We start from the raw sequence: 16,610 nt of genomic DNA on the forward strand, positions 1-16,610 counted from the left end.
CTATTACTCTGTTGAGTCGGCTCGGAAACATTGAGAGTCGACTTGAGAACTATTCTTTTGAATTTTTCTTTAGAATTTGTTCCTCCAACTTGAATACTTTAAACTTGAAACTTGGGCCAATAAATTGTAGCTTTCTTCCAACTTTTCTTAAGAGCTTTGGAGGCCTTCTTGCATTCTTCCAACTTGCTATGTTCCTTGCAAAATAAATATCTTTCTCCTTGCAACACAAACATTAGTATTTATACTTCAAGGTTTTGTGATCATCAAAATAAATACACACTTATCTGATCTAGCATTTAGCTTGTGTCCAAAATTTCTTTTGACATAAGCTTGACGGCCCCATATCTTAAGGTACTTAAGATTTGACTTCTTACCTCTTCATATCTCATATGGAGTGCTAGATACAGATTTAGACGGTACCCTGTTTAATACATATGCAACAGTCTCTAGGGTTAAACTTCAGAAGAAAATAGAAAGGTCTGTAAAGCACATTATGGACCGACCATATTTAATAGAGTACGATTCTTTCTTTCTGCTACACCATTTAACAGTGGCGTGTACGGAGGTGTCCATTCAGAGAGAATATCTTTTTTCTTAAGATGATTTAAAAAATAAACTAGAAAGGTATTCACCTCCTCGATCTGATCAAAGGATTTTAATACTTTTTCTAGTTTATTTTTCAACCATACTTTGATACTCTTTAAACTTATCAAAGACTTCGGATTTATGTTTCATAAGATACACATATCCGAATCTTGATAAATCATCAGTGAATATGATGAAGTAAGAGTATCCACCTCTAGCTTGAGTTATCATAGGACCACATACATATGTATGCACAAGTCCTAATAACTCACTTGCCCTTTCTTCATGTCCAATGAATGGGGACTTGGTCATTTTTGTTGCCCAGATAGACAACCCAAGAGGGGGGGTGAATTGGGTTTTAAAATAATTATTGCAATTAAATGATTTGTGAAATACTAATTAATACTTTTTGCAAGTTGATTAATTAGATGCTATGTGCAGTGAATGAAATGAAAGTAAAAGACGACAAGGCAATCACAAACACAATGATTTTATAGTGGTTCGGAGCTAACCCTTGCTCCTACGTCCACTTCCCAAGCCTCACTTGGTAATTCACTATAACCCCTCGGATTACAGCCGGTTGTTTTACAAGCTCACAACCCAACTTGTTGTTTTACGAGATCACAATGAACTCGATCGGTTTTTCCAGGCTCACCGACTAGAACCACCCGATTGTTTTTTCGGGATCACAATCAAACCCTTACACGTTGGTTTCAACCTAGGCTCACCAACAAACCTTTACACCCTTGATTCAATCTCCTGATTGAATCAAGTAGGGACCAAATGAATAGAAAAACAAACAGAAAAATACAGCTTCTAAACAAGCAGATATTCAGCAATATGAAATAGGAGAGAAGTTAAGAGCCCTCAAACAAGTTTATGATGATGTAGAGGAGGAATTCTCAAACTCAGGGTCTCCTCTTGAATGTATTGAAGACTTGAAGGCTGAAGGAGACTTCTTTAATGCTGGGAAGAGTTGGTAGGATGGAGTTTAATGCCCCTCTTCCTTCTTTTCCGTGTATGCTCTTTGAAATCAAATGGTAGCTCGAGATTTCTTGTTTTCTTTGAAAGGAATATCACTTCGAGATTTCGTGTATGCTCTTTGAAATCAAATGGTAGTCGACTCGCGCTCTTCAGGAGTCGACTCGTTGACAGGTTTTGAGTTGGATCTTTCTGTTCGTCTGTCTGTTCTTAGTCGGAGTCGACTCGTAATGTTCAGGAGTCGACTCGAGCCTGTGCCAGTGCTTCTGATACGCTTGGAGTCGACTCGTAATATTCCGAAGTCGACTCGAGTCTCAGACTTTGGTTCAAATTGACTTCTTAACTTATCCAAAATGTCTTGAACCAAATCTAGAGACACTTAACCATAAATTTACAAGAATTTTACTGAAACACTAGATTGAATTCATTAGTAAATATAAGATATACTCAAATGCTTTGAGCTCATCAAAATCACATAGGGTTATAATCAATCACTCCACAATCTCCTCCTTTTTGATGATGACAAAACATTGAGTATATGTAAAGTGAATTGCTCAACAAACAAGGAGATTTATAGTAAAATTTTAAAATGAATTCAAGTGTCTGGTTATTTAATTTATCCAAACCTGAAAGGTGTGAAACAATAAATTTTGAAGTTAAAGCTCTCCCTTTCATTTGGAATTATATAAGCCTTCATGTCATGCAATCAATTGTTTGGCTTATATATATTTAATGATTTTGCTTTCTTAAAAAATTTAGATTCTCCCCTTCAACACATGCATTCAACTTTGTTTTGATTCTCTGAATTTTCTTTTAGTGCATTGAAGCTTTTGAACTTAAATTTTTGATTTTTAGAGGGAAAATCTGCCAATTTGTTCTGAGTATGATTCAACTAATCTCCGAATATCCCTTGAATAGATTCTGGAGATTACTCCGTTAGGAGCCCCAACAGAGAGATAATGAGCCTCGAGGTATCGAATCCACTAAGAACAAATTATTGTGTGTTTTAAAAGTTTTCTTTTTATTGATTTTCATTGATTCCCTTTACATGTCTATTCAATATATTTCTCCCCCTTTTTGTCATCATAGCAAAAAGGAAGAAAGCACATCACACAAGCAATTAGAGATTAATTTGCACATTTTTGAAGAAAATTGTCTACTCATTGTATTGATGTATATGTAGGTACACTTGTGAATACAAAGAGTAAAGCAGTAAGTACATGTCAAAAATGAAAAAGCAGGCTAGGGTTTCGTCGAGGAGGATGTGGTTCCCTTGCTCAGTCTTGATTGTTCCATGAGTAGACTGACCCCATCTGTGACGTTCCCTAGCTGCGTGATGATCGCCGAGGTGGCCCTGCTGTGGATCGAGGAGAGCTCAGTCAGACTCGCCTGAAGGGTATCCAACTTGGAGATCAACACATTCGCCAGACGCTCGGCCCCCTGACTCTGGCTGCCCATGTCGTGTCGGATGTCATCTCGCATCTTTCGTGTGTTGCTTGTGACATCGCTCATGTTTGAGAATTGGGCTTGTATCAGGCTTCTGACATTGTAGATCTCCTCCCTCAGATGAGCCGTCATCTCGGTCACGGCTGATAATGAGGGAACCAATGCAGAAGAGGGGGCAGTGGCTGGACCTCGGAGCTCCCTCAGTAGGTCGTCCCGAAGATCCCGTACAATCTCCTGCCGCAACTTCCGGAGCTGCTCAGGAGAGATCCGGACCTCTATCGGCTGAGTGGGTGGTGCTGAAGAGGAGGGTCCGGCTGAGGTGGATGGTGCTGAGGTGGAGGGATAGGTGGGAAAGTCAGAATCAGGATCAGGACTAGGGGAGTGTCTAGTAGTAGGTGTGGAGGAGGATGGTTTCCTGACCCAGGCTCCCTCTACCTTATGAATCCCATCCTGTGAAGGGTTCCCTCACCCATACGATTTGTGTATCGCAGTGCGCGAGAGGATTCCCCCTCAGGAATAGGGATCTCGGACTCCCTAAAAATCAGGGTATACATCATCCCATATGGAAGGGTGAGCCTAGGTTTGTCTAGTGGCTCACATAGATATTTGTAGATCAGTTTAGGGAAGTTAATTGGGGTGTCTTGGAGAATGTAATACATGAGGGCTAGGTCCCTCTCGGATACAAAGTCGAAGCGGCCGGTCTTAGGAAATAGGGTCCTAGAAATAATACTCAAGAGGAGACGCATTTCAACTGATAGTGAACTAGCGGACACCTCATCTAGTGGGGACTGGGGTGGACTCCCTAATATGGCCGTAAGGGCCTCAGTCCTATCGGCCGGGTGAGTAGGAAATACCCCTACTTGGGGAAGATGTAGGATTTGTGCTATAAAATCCTCAGAAATGAATAAAGGGACACCCGCTACGGTTTCCTGTATTCCACCATTGCCCCTAGACACTGTCCCATAAAACTCCCTAACTAGCCCTGGATAAGTGGGGAGATCTAGGGAGCAAAAGAACTCTAGTCCTTGGGCCCTCAACCTATCCTCTATAGTGAAGCCTTCCCGGGAGAGATAGTCGAAGTTGACATATCTCCCGGTGGAGACCGCCTTCCCGGCGCACGGACGCGAGGGAACCGGCCTCGGTGGGGAACGAACCGGAGGTTGTGGCCTCACGGGATCATTCCGAGCCTTGGACCGTCGCTCGGCGCCGCTCGTGGGTTGGGGCCTCTTCCGGCTTGGGACAACCATCTTACGGGGCATGCTTGACCTAGAGATGGGATAAAGACCTAATGGACGAAAGAAGCTCGATGGAAAAACCCTAATGGAGGTCGGAGACGATGTCGGAGACGGCTCTAGGGTTTGTGAACAGTGGAGGCGGTGAATAGAAGTGTTGATTAAACGCTTGGATTAGGGTTAAAACCTCGGATTCCGACCGCGAGTCGACTCCAGTAAGTTGCGAGTCGACTCGACCTCGAGTCGACTCCAAAATATGCTCGAGTCGACTCCCCTTATGCTGACATCGACCTCGAGTCGACTCCCGTCTTTGTGCGAGTCGACTCCCCGTCATGAGCCGACTCTGAAACGTATCCGAGTCGACTCGAACTCTGGCACGCACCTAAAAATCATGCTATTTTCGTACCAAACAAGGGACAATCACTAAGTTATGATCTGATTTGATGATCATAGATGAGAAACTCCATATTTAGCACAAGCTAATCATCAAAATCAATGAACTAGAAGAGAATATCACTAGGATGGATCAATCACTCCTAATCCTCTCCTAAGCACACTAAATCGCTCTTCACTCAAGGGTTTTGTGAAGATGTCAGCTAGTTGATCATCTGTGCAAATAAATTGAAGTGTAACATCACCATTCAGTACATGATCTCTTATGAAGTGATGTCTTATTTCAATGTGTTTGGTTCTTGAGTGCTGAATTGGATTCTTAGTTAAGTTAATAGCACTTGTATTGTCACAATTAATGGGAATTTTATCTTGTTTAATTCCATAATCTTCCAGTTGTTGTTTGATCCACATGATTTGAGCACAACAACTCCCGGCAGCAACATATTCTGCTTCAGCAGTAGATAATGCAACCGAGTTTTGTTTCTTGCTAAACCATGAGATTAAATTTTCTCCTAAGAATTGACATGACCCGCTGGTGCTTTTTCTATCAAGTTTACAACCAGCAAAGTCTGAATCTGTGTATCCTATTAAGTTCAGGCTAGATTCTTTAGAATACCATAAGCCTATATTTTTCGTTCCTATTAGGTATTTAAAGATTCTCTTGACTGCAATTAGATGAGATTTCCTAGGATTAGACTGATATCTAGCACACATGCATACACTAAACATGATATCAGGTCTACTTACAGTGAGATATAATAAAGATCCTATCATACCTCTATACATCTTTTGATCTACAGATTTACCTGATTCATCTTGGTCTAGTTTGCATGATGAGCTCATGGGTGTGCTGATTGACTTGTTTCCCTCCATATCAAACTTCTTAAGCATCTCCTTGATGTATTTAGCTTGATTGATGAAGATCCCTTCTTCAGATTGTTTGATTTGAAGCCCGAGGAAATAGTTCAGCTCTCCCATCATGCTCATTTCAAACTCACTCTGCATCAAGTCAGCAAATTCTTCGCAGAGGCGATTGTTAGTAGCACCGAAAATAATATCATCAACATAAATCTGTACTACTAACATATCTTTGTTTTTCTTCTTTAAAAATAGTGTTGTATCTACATTTTCCCTAGTGAACTCATGTTCTAGTAGAAATTTGCTAAGTCTTTCATACCATGCTCTAGGTGCTTGTTTCAAACCATAAAGTACTTTGTTCAATTTATACACATGATTAGGGTATTGATGATTTTCAAAACCAGAAGGTTGTTCTACATACACCTCCTCATTAATATACCCATTTAAAAATGCACTTTTTACATCCATTTGAAATAATTTGAAATCCTTAGAGCATGCAAATGCTAGTAATAATCTGATTGCCTCAAGTCTAGCTACAGGAGCAAAGGTTTCATCAAAATCTATACCTTCTTCTTGATTATAGCCCTTTGCTACTAGTCTAGCCTTATTCCTAATTACAATTTCATTTTCATCAAGTTTATTTTTATATATCCATTTGGTACCTATAATTGAATATTCAGAGGGTCGTTCAACTAGGTTCCATACCTTGTTTCTAGTAAATTGGTTTAATTCTTTTTGCATTGCATTTATCCAATTTACATCTTTTTCAGCTTCTTCTATGTGTTTGGGTTCAAAATGTGAGACAAAAGCTAGATGGTTATTTAAGTTCCTAAGAGATGCTCTAGTCCTAACAGGTTGAGATGGATCATCTAAAATTAATTTCTTAGGATGCCCATGAGCATACCTCCAAGCCTTAGTCAGCCCATGATCCACAATAGCCTCTTGGCTTGATGATGCGTTTCCAATTAATTATTGTTCATCTTCTTGTAATGTCATCTCATCAATCTTTTCTTCAAGTATTTCAGCATCATCATCAAGATCAACCCTCTTGCTAGAAGAGATATCACTAGAATCATCAAAAACTACATGTATAGATTCTTCAATAACAAGGGTTCTTTTATTAAAAACTCTATCGGCTTTACTAGTTGTAGAATGCCCCAAAAATATACCCTCATCAGATTTAGAGTCAAATTTACCTAGATTATCTTTTCCATTATTATGAACAAAACACCTACATCCAAAGACATGAAAATAGTTTACTTTTGGTTTTCTGTTTTTCCAAAGTTCATAAGGTGTTTTCTTTATAATGGGTCTCAATAAAACTCTATTTAATATATGACATGAGGTATTAATAGCTTCCCCCCAAAAGTACTTAGGGAGGTTACTTTCACATAACATGGTTCTAGCCATTTTCTCTAGGGTTCTATTTTTTCTTTCTACAACTCCATTTTGTTGTGGTGTCCTAGGTGCAGAAAAATTATGAGTTATTTCTTTTTTACTACAAAACTCATCAAATAAATGATTTTCAAATTCGGTTCCATGGTCACTTCTAATAGCTATGACTGAAGTATCTCTAGCATTTGTTACTTCCTTATGAAATTTCTTAAAAACTGAAAATGCTTGACTTTATGAGCTAAGAACATGACCCAAGTATATCTAGAAAAGTCATCTACAATAACTAGACCATATTTATTTCCTCCTAGACTTGTGGTTCTAGTTGGTCCGAATAGATCCATGTGTAGTAGTTCTAGAGGTCTAGAGGTAGAGACACAATTTATGGATTTAAAGGAGTTCCTTGATTGTTTGCCATATTGACAAGCTTCACATATTTTATTCTTTTCAAACTTTAGTATTGGCAAACCTATCACGGAATCTCTTTTAACTAGTTTTGATATTGTGTCCATACTTGCATGACCTAACTTACGGTGCCATAACCAACTAGCATCATTATCCTTAGTTTCATTAACAACTAAACATGGGTTATGTTTGGCAAGATCCTCAAGGTCTACTACATACACATTCCCACGTCTTATTCCTTTAAAAACTAAACTATTGTCATTTGAGTTGGTTATGATGCATAAGGATGGTTTGAACAAAACATCAAAACCTCTATCACACAATTGACTAATGCTAAGTAGATTATGTTTAAGACCATCAACATATCGAACATTATCAATAAAGGTTGAAGGGGTAATTTGTACTTTACCTATACCAATGATGTGACCTTGGTTATTGTCTCCAAATGTCACAGCACCTCCCTTCTTAGGCTCAAGGGTGAAGAATTAGTCCTTGTCACCCGTCATGTGTCTTGAGCAGCCACTATCCAAGTACCAACAATTTTTGTCGACCTTGGTTGCAAGACACTCCTACACAAGCAAATCATACAATTTTAGGTACCCAAGTTTTCTTGGGTCCTTCATGGTTAGTAATGTTGGTTCCTTTTGGAACCCAAACCCTTTTAATTTTTCTTTTAGTTTTTCCTTTTCTATAATCACATACATTTGCTTTATGTCCTAATGTTCCACAGCAAAAACATGTTATTTTCTTAGTTTTGCTTTCCCCTGCTTTAACAAAGAAATTACTAAGGAGTTTTTGCTTATTTTTAGATTTATACCCTAAACCAGCTCTATTGAACACTGCTCGTTGACTATTAAGTATCATTTCTAATTTTTCTGAGCTATAAGTAATTTTTTCTACAAAAGGCTTGTACTTTTCAAGTTCTAGTGCCAATTTTTGTTTTTCTGTTCTTAGTCCATTTAGGTCTTTTGTAAGACTCTCTTTTAAGATTTGTTTATTGTTTTTAAGTTCGAATATTTCTTTGGTCAGCCTTTCGTTATCTTTAGTTAAGGTATTAGTCTTTTGAATTAAGATTTGGTTGCTTGTCTTAAGTTTTGAATTTTCTTTAGTAATAACATCTTTATCCTTAACTAATGTATCATACTTATGGAGGTGAGTTTGATTAGTTAGTTTCAGTTCTTTGTTTTTAAGGTTTATTGTCTTATACTCGTCCATTAATTCATTGAGGGCATCATATAACTCATCGAAAGTAAAGTCTAAATGTGTTCCGGATGTTACCTCATTGTCGTTAGCCATAAAACAAAGGTTGGCCTTTTCTTCTTGTTCCTCATCCGATGATGATGATGATGTGTCGGAGTCCGATAGGGTGGAGACAAGGACTTTCTTTTTCTTGTACTTGCTCTCCTTCTTCAGCAAAGGACACTCAGCTCTGAAGTGCCTCGGCTTCTTACACTCATAACATCCAATTCCCTCATTTTCTCTTTCCTTACCTTTATCCTTGTGATAGGAATTTGAGGGGCCTCTCCTTTGATGAGAGGACTTCTTCCGGTTGATGAATCTTCGGAATTTTCTTACAAGGAGTGCCTCATCATCATCTCCCTCATTGTCTTCCTCTTCACTGCTACTGCTGCAAGACACATCTTTGTTAGTGGAAACAGATTTTAGTGCTATTACCTTTTTCTTGTGAGAGGACTCTTCTTCATTGTGTTGTTTCATCGTTAGCTCATGCGTCATGAGGGATCCAAGTAGCTCCTCGAGTGGCAGCTTGTTTAAATCCTTAGCCTCTTGGATTGCCGTCACTTTGGCTTCCCATGACCTTGGTAGACAATGAAGAATCTTCCTGACAAGCTCACTGTTAGTATAATTTTTGCCAAAGCTTTTTAGGCCATTGACAATGTCAGTAAATCTAGTGAACATGCAAGTGATTGTTTCATTAGAATCCATCTTAAATAATTCATATTTATGAACTAATATATTTATTTTGGATTCTTTTACTTGATTTGTGCCCTCGTGGGTCACTTCAAGTCTATCCCAAATCTCTTTTGCAGAAATGCAAGTAGAGAATCTAATGAATTCATTTCTATCTAATGCACAATAAAGCACATTCATTGCTTTGGCATTTAGTTGTGCCTTCCTAATGTCATTGTCATCCCAATCCTTTTCAAGCTTGGGTATGGTGACACCCTCTACATAAATGGATGGGCTGTATGGTCCATTTAGAATGGTGGTCCACATCTCATAGTCTTGGGCTCGGATAAATATTCTCATCCTAGCCTTCCAATATGAGTAGTCGGATCCATTAAAGAATGGAGGTCTATGTGTGGACTGGCCCTCAATGTGAGAAGATCCAAATGGGGTTGTCATTTTGATCTTTTACTCTTTGGGTAATAGAGTTCCGGCTCTGATACCACTTGTTGCCCAGATAGACAACCCAAGAGGGGGGGTGAATTGGGTTTTAAAATAATTATTGCAATTAAATGGTTTGTGAAATACTAATTAATACTTTTTGCAAGTTGATTAATTAGATGCTATGTGCAGTGAATGAAATGAAAGTAAAAGACGACAAGGCAATTACAAACACAATGATTTTATAGTGGTTCGGAGCTAACCCTTGCTCCTACGTCCACTCCCCAAGCCTCACCGACTAGAACTACCCGATTGTTTTTCCGGGATCACAATCAAACCCTTACACGTTGGTTTCAACCTAGGCTCACCAACAAACCTTTACACCCTTGATTCAATCCCCTGATTGAATCAAGTAAGGACCAAATGAATAGAAAAACAAACAGAAAAATACAGCTTCTAAACAAGCAGATATTCAGCAATATGAAATAGGAGAGAAGTTAAGAGCCCTCAAACAAGTTTATGATGATGTAGAGGAGGAATTCTCAAACTCTGGGTCTCCTCTTGAATGATTTAAGACTTGAAGGCTGAAGGAGACTTCTTTAATGCTGGGAAGAGTTGGTAGGATGGAGTTTAATGCCCCTCTTCCTTCTTTTCCGTGTATGCTCTTTGAAATCAAATAGTAGCTCGAGATTTCTTGTTTTCTTTGAAAGGAATATCACTTCTCTACCATGCTACAGTTCTCTGTGGCTATTTAAGCCATTCCCCACGAAAACTAGCCGTTAGACACAATCTTCTAGCCGTTCTGCACATTCTGCACATCCTGACAATGTTTCCGTTGGGATCGGAGTCGACTCGCGCGATCTGAAGTCGACTCGGCTGCAGCAGGAGTCGACTCATGCTTTTCTGGAGTCGGCTCGGCAACTGTTCCGGATTTGAATTAAAGTGCTCTTCTCGACTGGGAGTCGACTCGACTTAATCTGGAGTCGACTCCCCAAAGTCTGGAGCTGACCTGGCACTTTTGTAGTCGACTCATTCCAAAGAATCCATAGATGTATTCTTCAACTTTGCTCACTCGAGTCGACTCGGAAATTCTGGGAGTCGACTCGACGCTCAGAGTCCGAACTCCCGATCTTCTGTCTTTTGGCTCGTGCCGTCTTGGAGTCGACTCGAACTGTTTCGGAGTCGACTCGGCTCTCAGTATCCGAAAAGCAGTCTTCTGTCTTTTTGGGATAGCGCTGCCTTGGAGTCGACTCGAACTGTCTTGGAGTCGACTCGCCTCTCAGAGACGAAAATACTGTCTTCTGTCTGTTTGGGGTCGCGCTGTCTTGGAGTCGACTCGGCCTTTGCGGGAGTCGACTCGGCTCTCAGTGTCCGAAAGTTGCTCTCTGACTTTTGCCTTGTATTACACTGGGAGTCGACTCTCGCTTCCTTTGGAGTCGACCTGCCAACCATCGGAGTCGACTCGAGTTCCTCAGGAGTCAACTCGGCTCTCAGAGTCCAAAATAACTTCTCTGTCGTTCTGTCTGTAACTCCCTGGAGTCGACTCATACTACTCTGGAGTCGACTCGGCAAGCATCGGAGTCAACTCGCGCTCTTCAGGAGTCGACTCGTTGACAGGTTTTGAGTTGGATCTTTCTGTTCGTCTGTCTGTTCTTAGTCGGAGTCGACTCGTAATGTTCAGGAGTCGACTCGAGCCTGTGCCAGTGCTTCTGATACGCTTGGAGTCGACTCATAATATCCCGGAGTTGACTCGAGTCTCAGACTTTGGTTCAAATTGACTTCTTAACTTATCCAAAATGTCTTGAACCAAATCTAGAGACACTTAACCATAAATTTACAAGAATTTCACTGAAACACTAGATTGAATTCATTAGTAAACATAAGATATACTCAAATGCTTTGAGCTCATCAAAATCAAATAGGATTATAATCAATCACTCCACAATTTTTCCCATAAGACAAGATTCACAAGTTCCTAATGATTCACAATCATAAGGATCAAAGAACTTTTCTTTGTACAACTTGTTTATTCTTGATTCACTTATGTGACCAAATCGGCAATGCCAAAGGAGGGTGTTATTCACATCCTCTCTCTTCCTTTTGTTGCTTCTATCAATATGATAGATATTGTCATTAAGAGACAGAACTAGAAGACCATTTTCTATAATGCCATTGCAATAAAATTGATTAGAAAAAGAAATAGAACAACCATTGCTCTTTTCATTAATTTCAAATCCTTCCTTTAATAATAAAGGAATAGAAATTACATTTCTAATAATTTTTGGTATATAACAACAGTCTTCCAACTCCAAGAGCTTGCCCGACGGCAACTCCAATAAGTAGGTTCCAACAGTTTCAGCCTGGATGGACTCTCTTCCAGCGCCATAAAACTCGAAGTCACCTTTCTTCAAACTTCTAATTTTCTGTAGTTCATGCAATGACTTATATATATGAAAACCACAGCTGGTATCAAATACCCATAAATTTGAATTTGAAGAACTTAATGACAAACTGGCATGTAACATAAACATACCTTTTGATGCAACTCTTGCATCAGGCTTTGTAGTTGCAAGAAAACTCTTGCAATTCCTTTTCAAGTGGCCTTCCTTGTCGCAATGGAAACAGGTACTTGATCCGGAGATTTTCTTTTCTTTTTTCCTCTTCATCTTGCTACTTTTAGGGTTCAATCTTTTCTTAGAACCCTTACTGCCTGACCTCCTTTTATCTATAAGAAGGAGTGGACCCTTATCTTTCTTGATATGGGTCCCGAATGTCTTGAGCATATTCAATAGCTCAGGCAAAGAAGTATTCAGTTTGTTCATATGATAATTCACAACAAACTGAGAGAAGAATTCATGAAGTGACTGTAGGATCAAATCCTGACTTAGCTCACCATCCATAACAAAACCTATTTGACTCAATCTAGTGATTAAGTCAATAACCATAAGAACATGGTTTTGCACGAATGTCCCTTCATTCATCCTTGCATGGAATAACTGCTTAGATATCTTATATCTAGCAGTTCTACTTTGCTCTCCATACAGCTTCTTTATATTGAGAAGTATAGAGAGAGTATCCATGCTATTATGCTGTCTTTGCAATTCATTGCTCATGAAGGCCAGCATGATACACTTGACAGTCAAATTGTCATTCTTCCACATCTTGTATGTGGCAACCTCTTCTTCAGTAGCATCATCCCTTATTGATCCAAGATCAGGGGTTTCGAGGATGTAAGAAAGTTTCTCCTGAGTGAGAACAATCCTAAGATTTCTCAACCAGTCCACATAGTTCAGACCGATCAACTTGTTGGCATCCAAGATGCCTCTTAGTGATAGTGAAGAAGCCATTTAATTCAGAATTAATTCTACATAAGCAAAGAACAAAACTAACATAAGCAGACCAATCATTGTGACATACATACAATTAGATAAGAACTTTTATCTAATTGTTACTCCCACTATTTTATCGAATATCATAGCCCTCTCCTATAATAAATGAGAAAACCCTAATTGATTTTTCTTAGTGGGGTTGAGATCCTAATTCTTCATAAAGGCCTTGTATTAGCACAACAAACCTTTATGAGTTCAGAGGTAGAAAACTCTTTCCAATTGCATCTCCTGCAATTCTCAACATTACCTTGTCCTCTAAAACACTTATAGCCTTGTGTTAGTACAACAAACTATAATATTTTAGTTTAATCAGTTCCTTCATTTCCATACAGTCATATTTGAATAATGCTTTTCTTGTGTTAGCACAACAAAGCAACATATTAAAATATGCCATAAGCATCTTAATGCACTAAGACAATATTATATCAGTTCCTATAGCAAGCCTTGTGTTAGCACAACAAACTAGCATAGATCTTGACAAAATAGTGTCGAGGCATGAAGAAAGGCTAGGAGTAGTGTTTTTTTTAACATTAAGTTATCCATAAAAGATAATTAACCAAATTGGCCAGGTAAGTAGGTGGGAAGCTCCCCGTACTTTCGCAACAGTCCTAATTAAGTAACCACCTTGGACACTTTTTTAGATACCAATTGATCAATTGATCTAGAATGAGTCAGCTTAAAATATTTTGCACTACGACTTAATATAATTTTTTATGAGGGCTTTCTGGTCTCTTGCACATTCTATAAATATAAGACATACATACATAGCATTTCTATAGACATACTACAACATATAACATTGCTATCTCATAGCATATAACAATCATATAATATTGCTATTTTATAGCAAATATGAATCCTACATCATGCATATACATTTGATTGAACCAATAAAGGTTGGCTCTGATACCACTATAGGGTTTCATAGCGATCTAGGGGCGCAGCGGAAGCGCGGAATTTCAAAAATTTCTTAATAAAATTCTGTTACATCAAACCCTAATGAGCCAAGATCACCTTAATGGTAACAATCAAACAAATAAATATAATTATAGGAATAAAGGAATACCTGTGACGCTATATCCAATATGCAGAATTTCCATTAGGTGCCAAAGTGTTCACTCTCTAACATTGATCCACACAGAAACTGAGTTCAAGACTCTAGCTCCAAAGAACTTGATCCTTGATGCTGAATTCTTTCAAAGAACTCTAATGGCTTGCTTTTCTTACTTTCTAATTTTTTTTCTCTTTCTAAATCTCCTTCTAAGCTTCTTGTCCTAAAGAAGAACTCCTTGTCTTGGCTTAGGACAAACTAGGAAAGAGATGTTAGAAAGAAAGAATACTTGTAAGAAAGAAGGGATAAGAGAGAGAGTTAGTTTTGGAGTTCGGATGGAATCAATAATCCTCGGGAGCGACTCCTATTTATAGATGGTGTGGGGATGCATCACCAAAGGATGCATCCCATCCACACACCTCATCAACATGAGGCGTGTGCCAAGAGGAGCGCCCAATAAAAAGGGAGGAGGCGTAGCTGATAACCAAGGAAGGGGCGCTTACGTGAAGGAATGAAAAGCCGTATGCGGTTGTGATAAGATGAAACACCTATCGGATAAGAATTCAGTTGTACTGTCAACGGCTGAGGTTAAGTACATTGTAGCTGGGAGTTGCTGTGCTCAAGTATTTTAGCTTAAATAACAATTAGAAGATTATGGAATTAAGCTTGACAAAATTTTCATAAAATGTGATAACACAAGTGTAATTAATTTAACTAAAAATTCAGTTCAATACTCTAAAGCAAAACACATGGAAATTAGGTATCACTTTATTAAAGACCATATGCAAAATGGAAACATAATTGTTGAACATGTATGTACTGAAAAACAATTAGCAGACATATTTACAAAACTCCTTAGTGAGGATAGATTTTGAATGCTAAGAAGAGAATTAGGAGTGTGTGACCCCTTTGCATAGAAAAGATCAAATATTCCATGATACACTCCTCTCATCTTCAAAATCATTTGAAACTTTGGTCAAAGGACTAACTTAGAGCTTTCTCTCGTGAACATCACTGACCCATGAAAATTTGGTAATGATCAGAAAAGTAAAAAATCATTAAAAAAAAAATTGGCTTGAACTCGGGTCAACCTGAGAACCTAGTGGAGTCGACCTGAACTCGAGCCGACCCGACCATTAGCTCGAGTCGACTCGACAGCGGGACCCTCTCTTTTTAGGGCCGACCGAGAGTGACTTTTAGGATTTAATGTAACGAAATTTTATTAAGAAATTTTTGAAATTTCGAACTTCCGCTGCGCCCCTACATCATAGAAATCCTTACGACACTAAATAAAGAGAAAAAAAAATAGTTATCGATTTGAAGATGCTCTTCTTCTCTTTGCTAAGATTGCTTCACTCTTCAATGGGTTGGTAGAGCTCTTGAAGTCACTTGAATTCTGCTCAATAACCTTCTTTTGGATTTTGAAATGAAGCAATGAATGAAGCCCTCTAGAATTTGTTTTTCCTCTTGAATGTTCACTTCAATTTCACAAAGATGTCTTTCCCTAATGAATGGTGGCTCTTAAATACTTCTCCAACCTCAAAAAGTCAGTTCCTAGCCGTTGGATTGAAGAAACTAGCCGTTTGTAGCCGTTGGAGCCTCAAAAAGTATATCTGCAGAACTAGCCGTTATGCAGTCAGTCGTGCTCAGGTCGACTCGGATTTTGCTGGGGTCGACTCGAGTAAGGATGGGGTCGACTCGAGCTATAGTGGGGTCGACTTTGATAGAAAATTTCAGAGAGCACTTTTCTTATGTTGCAAGTTGGGGTCGACTCGAATATGGCTGGGGTCGGCTCAAGCTTGCTTGGGGTCGGCCATGATAGAAAATCCAAAGAGCAATTTTTTGGTGGAACTAGTTGGGGTTGACCTGAGTACTATGCCTGTTTTTCTGGAGTCGACACGAGCCCTGTGCCAAGCGTGCCAAAGTGTGCCAAATGTATTAGAGTCGGCTCCAAACTTTCTGAGATCGACTCTAACCCTGATTTTTTGCATCTTAAGGTTAGTTTGCACATAAACCAATAAAAGACATTGCAAGTAATTTAGGATGCTTGGCACATAAAAATTTTATCTCTTTAACTAAGAAAAAGATAAAATTGCCCTTTATTAAAGTAACTTGACTCTTAACTTTGTCAAACTAAAATTTAGGTTTTTTCTCAAGTTCTTCTAATAAATGTCTTTAGATGAGTTCTTGAGAGTTGTTTTAAATGTGTATGTAAAGTGTATCAAGAATATATCGAGAATGTAGAATGTATCAAGAATGTATCGTTTCTTTCTTTCTTAAGTGTTTATGTACTTGATCAATTGAGTTAATAACATTAGTACTTCCATATGACCTCAATGGTTTTGTAAACATCAAAATCACATTAGGGCCAAACATAATCTATCTACAATCGTTGTCTTTAATTCGTTCATGAGATGAACGACCCGTGTATGCATCTTCCGCTGCGGTTTAATTTTCTGCGGCATGCATGGTTTTCTAACAGTTGGTGAGCTCGAAAAACCAATGATTAGGATTTTGTTGGTGAGCCTGAAA

This window comes from Phoenix dactylifera, unplaced genomic scaffold (genome assembly GCF_009389715.1).
Source record: "Phoenix dactylifera cultivar Barhee BC4 unplaced genomic scaffold, palm_55x_up_171113_PBpolish2nd_filt_p 000341F, whole genome shotgun sequence".
Taxonomy (NCBI): Eukaryota; Viridiplantae; Streptophyta; class Magnoliopsida; order Arecales; family Arecaceae; genus Phoenix; species Phoenix dactylifera.